Source organism: Notechis scutatus, chromosome 8 (assembly GCF_049901735.1).
Source record: "Notechis scutatus isolate UNSWTSFEM ecotype Mainland chromosome 8, rNotScu1.2, whole genome shotgun sequence".
Lineage (NCBI taxonomy): Eukaryota > Metazoa > Chordata > Lepidosauria > Squamata > Elapidae > Notechis > Notechis scutatus.
Window position 1 is genome coordinate 23,823,639 of NC_142016.1, and position 6,470 is coordinate 23,830,108.

Consider the following 6,470-nt stretch of genomic DNA (forward strand, 5'->3'; position numbering starts at 1 on the left):
ACCACTTGTAAAATGACAATAGTTATTCTGTTTACCCTGTTATATTGGTAAGTTTCATTTCAGGTTTACTGTTGATTTGGAGGTTTTAAACTGAAAGAAGTCAGACATGACTGGAGGAACATAGAAACTTTGTAAAATTGATTACAAAGAGAGAAAGAGAGAGAGAGAGAGAGAGAGAGAGAGAGAGAGAGAGAAAGAAAGAAAGAAAGGAAAGGAAAGGAAAGGAAAGGAAAGGAAAGGAAAGGAAAGGAAAGGAAAGGAAAGGAAAGGAAAGGAAAGAAAGAAAGAAAGAAAGAAAAGAAAGAAAGAAAGAAAGAAAGAAAGAAAGAAAGAAAGAAAGAAAGAAAGAAAGAATAGATGAGATAAAGAGATGAGATAGATGAGACAGACAGACAGACAATCTAGGCCAGGGGTTGGCAACCTGTGGCTCTGAAGCCACATGCGGCTCATTTGGCCCTTTGCTGTGGCTCCCTGTTGGCTGATCCCATCACTGGCTGGCCCCTCCCCTTCCCGTCACTCCTCACCTGGCCTGACAAGGTAAGGGTGATGTTGGTGGATGGAGACTCGCTCCATATTCCGGAGTAAGAGGAACTGGGTGGGTGGGAGTGGCCTCGAGTTGGCCACACCCACCCAGTTACACCGGTTGTTAAATTATTGGCTCCCGGGGTTTTGTTTTCTGTGGGAAATGGGTCCAAATGGCTCTTGGAGTGTTTTAAGGTTGCAGACCCTTGATCTACTCCAACCCCGCACCCAGCCAAGCAGAAGACCCTATACCTTCCTTCCCCCTCATAAACCGGGCATTTAAATTTCCTGTGAATCTCACCTTTGGCAAGCTTTCTCCTGATAGTTAGCCAGAGTTTATTTGAAATCAGCTTTCTGCCTTCGCATGACCCACTGGAGAACCATCCGACAGTCTGCGCCAAAATGAGACCATTGTCATGGATTTATTCATTTATATCACGCCTCTTATTACTTTTATAAATAACTCAGGGCGTCAGAACACACCTAATTTTGAACACACCTCAGGGCATCAGAACACACCTCGACTTTGCTCGTGCAAAGCAAATGGTGATCCCCTGACCCCGGGACACAGCAACCGTGGTAAATACATGCCAGCTGCCATGCCCAAATCTTAACTAGAAGAACAGATGAACAGAGTTGGAAGGGACCTTGTAGGTCATCTAGTCCAAACCCCCCCCACCCGCCCAAGCAGGAAGACTTTACACCCGTGATGGTGAAGAGGCCCCAGCACGCATTGCTTTCTGGTGTGCTGGCACACGAGCGCACACAATTACCGGCACAGGAGCCGGAAAAGGTTTGCCACCACTGCCCTACACCATTTCTAGGGGTGATATGATGGCCGTCTTCCAATATTTGAGGGGCTGCTACAAAGGCACGGTGTAGGGTCTCCCGCTTGGGCGAGGGAGGGGGTTGGACTAGATGACCCACAAGGTCCCTTCCAACTCTGTTATTCTGTTATTAAAGAAGAGGGAAGGGAGGGGTCAATTTAATTCTCCAAAGCCCCTGAAGGCAGGACAAGAAGCAACGGATGGAAACTAACCCAGGAGAGAAGCAACTCGGAACTAAGGAGAAACTTCCTTATAATTAAATCAGTGGAAGGACTTGCCAGCAGAAGTTCTGGGTGCTCCATCACTGGAGGTCTTTGAGAAGAGATTTGTTTGAAGTGGTAAAGGGTTTTCCCTGCTTGAGCAGGGGGTTGGACTAGAAGACCTCCCAAGGTCCCTTCCAACCTTGTAATTCTCCAGCAAACTCTGGCTAAGCACAGCATGCAGCCCCAATGGGTGGAACTGCTGGGAGACTCTCCTGTATTTGAAAACTTAGAGGGGGAAAAAATAAACAAATGCTGTCTTCTCCTAAGTGGCCCAAGTCCCACACTTGGGATCCTGCACACCAGGGCTATCCAACCTGAAATGGGATAGTGTTTGACCAGGGGGGCTGGACTAGACGACCTCCAAGCTCCCTTCCAGCTCTATTCTGATTGACGGACCTAATAACAAATAACAGATAATCAGAGTTGGAAGGGACCTTGTAGGTCGTCTAGTCCAACCCCCTGCCCAAGCAAGAGACCCTACACCATTTCTGACAGATGGCAGTCCAATCTCTTCTTGAAGGTCTCAAGTGATGAAGCTCCCACAATTTCCAAGGGCAACTTCTGTTCCCTTGGTTGATTGTCAGAAAATGTCTCCTTGTCAGAGTGTTTGCAGTGTAACTACTATGATATTTTTTGATTATTCGTGTATAGATTGTCCATGCCAACAACTCTCCCAGGAATTATAACCAGTTAAACATCACAAAAATACTATATATATATATATATTCATAAAGAAACAGGTCCCTAAAACCACAAACCATTTTCTGGATTCATTTAATAGGAAAACCAATTGCAGAGTCTGTTTTTTGTTTGCAACCTGTAAACCATTTGTTACAGGAAGTAGAAGAAGAGGACGGGAGCGGCAAGATGGAAGGGTTCAATAAATTATATATTTTAACTAATAGAGGATAATATTTGTAGCTCGGAGTTGAACTGTAGGGTCCTTGATGCTCTCTGTAAGAAAATAACCAGGCTCTAATCCAAGGGTCTTCAAACTTGGCAAGTTTAAGACTTGTGGACTTCAACTCCCAGAATTCCTGACATGACTGGAGGAGGAATTCTGGGAATGGAAGTCAAGTTTTAAAGCTGTCAAGTTTGAAGACCCCTGAACAGTATCTATCTTCTAACTCCATCTCTGTCTGTCTGTATCTGTCTGTTTATCTTATCTTATCTATCTCTCTATCTATCTATCTATCTATCTATCTATCTATCTATCTATCTATCTAATCCAAGGGTCTTCAAACTTGGCAAGTTTAAGACTTGGGAACTTCAGTTCCCAGAATTCCCGAGCCAATATGACCAGAGAAGGAATTCTGGGAGTTGAAGTCCACAAGTCTTAAAAGCTGTCAAGTTTGAAGTCTTGCAGTCTATACACTTATCATTCTATCATTCTATCTTATCATTCCCTTGCAGTCTATACACTTATCATTCTATCCGTTTTAGTCATGTACAGTCCAATCGTAATATTGCTTACAGCATATATTCTTACACATATCTATATACTGTACCTGTATTTATTTCTATTGTGTTAATCTTCTTTTATTATTAAGCACAACAAAGAATGTTCTTCCTGCGCCAACTCAGAAAGCTCAAACTGCCTAAGAAGCTGCTGATACAGTTCTATAGAGGAAATGATTGAGTCTGTCAACTGCACCTCTATAACTGTCTGGTTTGGTTCTGCAAGCCAACAAGAGAGACAGAGACTTCAGAGAGTAATTATGACTGCAGAAGAAACAATTGCTACCAACCTGCCTTCCATGGAGGACCTGTATACTGCACGAGTCAAAAAGAGGGCTGTGAAAATATCTTCAGACCCTTCACATCCTGGACAAAAATGGTATCAACTCCTACCCTCAAAACGACGCTATAGAGCCCTGCACACCAGCACAACTAGACACAAGGACAGTTTTTCCCCCGAATGCCATCATTCTGCTAAACAACTCATTCCCACAACACTGTCAACTTATTTACTAAGACTTTATTACTATTATTCCTGTACTACTAGATTATAATAACACTTCCTAGTACCTATCTCTTCCCGCTTATGATTATAACAGTGTTGCTTGTATCGTTACAATTTATATTATTGTATTTGTTTCCTACTATTTGATTGCTTATCAATATCCTATGACTATCACTGTTGTGATCTTAGGATTCTTAATGAATGTATTTTATTTTTTCTTTTATGCACACTGTGAGCACATGCACCGAAGTCAAATTCCTTTTGTGTCCAATCACATTTGGCCAATCAAGAATTCTATTCTATTCTCTATATACCAAGGGTCTTCAAACTTGGTCAAGTTTAAGACTTGTGGACTCCCAGAGTTGAAGCTTTGCTGGCTGAGGAATTCTGGGAGTTGAAGTCTGCAAGTCTTAAAGTTGCCAAGGTTGGAGACCCCTGATCTCGTCCAACCCTCCACCCAAACAGGAGACCCTACACTTGGGGTCTTCAAACTTGGTCAAGTTTAAGACTTGTGGACTTCAACTCCCAGAGTTGAAGCTTTGCTGGCTGAGGAATTCTGGGAGTTGAAGTCTGCAAGTCTTAAAGTTGCCAAGGTTGGAGACCCCTGATTTCTAGTCCAACCCTCCACCCAAACAGGAGACCCTACACTTGGGGTCTTCAAACTTTAAGACTCTCCAGGGTGAAGCTTTGGGCTGAGGTTGGGGTTGAGTAAGTTTAAAGTTGCCAGGGGGGGGGGTGGGGGGCCCCTGTCAACCTCCATCCAAACAGGAGACCCTACACTTGGGGTCTTCAAACTTGGTCAAGTTTAAGACTTCTGGAGTTGAAGCTTTGCTGGCTGAGGAATTCTGGGAGTTGAAGTCCACAAGTCTTAAAGTTGCCAAGGTTGGAGACCCCTGATCTCGTCCAACCCTCCACCCAAACAGGCAAGTTTAAGACTTGTGGACTTCAACTCCCAGAATTCCTGAGCTAACCATGCCTGGAGGAGGAATGGTGGGAGTTGAAGTCCACAAGTCTTAAAAGCTGTCAAGTTTGAAAGACTCTTGCAGTCTATATACACTTGTCATTCTATCCGTTTTAGTCCCGTACAGTCCAATCATAACATGGCTTACAGTATATATTCTTACACGTTATCTATATACTGTACCTGTAATTTAATTGTATTGCGTTAAATCTTCTTTCGTTATTAAGTTGCTAATCTCTGCAACATGACAGGAGAAGAAAATGCAGGAATCCGGGCGGGGCAGGTGGCAAGCAGCTTGCCTCCAGCCGAGGGACCCTCGCCCGCTGCCCAGGCTCGGCTGCCTCTCTCCCAGCCCGGAGGAACCAGCGTGGCGTTAACTCAGCCCACCTCCGGCCAACCCTCTCCTCCGCCCGGCCACTTTCTCTCGCCCCCGCCTACCTACAGAAGAATCATCTCCCGGCCTCGGGCTGCTTTCGCTCCGGCCACCGGCTTCATGCCCCTGCGGAGCCCCCCAGTCCCCGCAGGCTGCCAGCCCCCTCCAAAAAAAATCCCCCCCCCCAAAAGTGCTAACTTATTTTTTTTCCCCTCCTTTCTAAGTTCCCCTTTCCTTTCTTTCAAAGGAAAAAAAAGAAAAGAAAAGAAAAGAGAGAGAGAGAGAAAAGTCCTTTTGGGTCGCGAAAGGGGGGCCGAGCGTTCCTTGGAATTCCCCCTGCTGGGCCGGCTGCTGCCTCCTGATTGGACGAGGCCCCGCCGATGAGGTCAGACTTCTTGGAACGGGAAAGCCCCAGCCGAGCGGAAAAGGGGCGGGGCCAAGGCAGAGACCTGGGGAGGGGGGAAAAAAGAAACACAACGGAAGAGCAAACTTGGGAAAGGAGGAGGAGGAGGAGGGAGGGAAGGAGGGAGAGAAAATGCGATTATTATTATTATTATTTTCATTTCCAGAAAGCTGGATCGAAGCTAGGAGCTTTTGTTTTCGGTTCCGCCGTTGGGAAAGAATGCGAATTATTATTTAAAACAAAAAACAGAATAACAAGAGTTGGAAGGGGCCTTGGAGGTCATCTAGCCCAACCAGCTTGCTCAAGCAGGAGACCCTATACTGGGGGGGGGTCTTCAAACTTGGCCACTTTAAGACTTCAATTCCCAGAATTCCCCAGCCAGCCAACGCTCATCACAACCGAGTCCAAGGCTGCCGTTTTGCCAAGCCAATCTCCCCAACACACACACAAGCAAGAAAAAGAAAATGAGGGAAAAGAAACAAGTTTAAAAAAGAAATACCCCAGATTCACGGATCCCACATAACTTAACAGGCAAAGGCAATTTTAAAAATGCAACGTCGGAATCTAAAGGCATTCAGGGTGTTTTTTTTTAACAGAATAACAGAGTTGGAAGGGACCTTGGAGGTCTTCTAGTCTAACCCCCTTGCTCAAACAGGAGACCCTATACCAGGGGTGGGCAAACTTTTTGGCTCGGGGGCCGCATTGACTTTTCAAATTTGACAGACGGGCGGGTCAGCACAAGATTTTTTGGGAATCGCCCCCCACCCTTTCCCCCCTCTTCTCCTCCTTCCCCTCCCCTCTTCTCCTCCTTCCCCTCCCCTCGGAGGCCCCCTGAGTCAGGAGTTGCTACCGCCGGCGCAGCTCCGGTCCCGTTGCCTTGGGAAGGGAAAGGCAAAAGGAAGAGCCGCGGCGGTGCTTTGCAACGGCAGCAGCGGCACCGGAGGCTCAGGCTCAGTGGCTCCTGGTTTTGCCTTTTCCTTCCCAAAGCAACGCTGGGACTGGAGCAGCGCGAGCTGCGCGGCGGTAGCAACTCCTGACAGCCCCAGCCGGACACCTGAGCAGAGCCGGGCGGAACTGCCTGTTGCTGCTGCCGGAGCACCGCCAGGTCGCCTCCTCAAGCAGCCCGCCCGCCCGCTGGGCTTCCCTCCGCCACGCGGC

The 6,470-nt window shown here is 46.8% G+C and overlaps 1 long non-coding RNA gene across 1 annotated transcript; it reads right to left on the reverse strand.

The window, feature by feature from the left end:
- Positions 1-823: 823 nt before the first annotated feature.
- Positions 824-5,305, reverse strand: LOC148129974 (uncharacterized). Its single transcript, XR_015750541.1, has 3 exons — positions 4,975-5,305; positions 4,720-4,773; positions 824-914 (listed from the first exon to the last, which is right to left on the reverse strand). It is a non-coding gene; the product is annotated as an uncharacterized LOC148129974 (long non-coding RNA).
- Between the last annotated feature and the right edge of the window lie 1,165 nt (positions 5,306-6,470).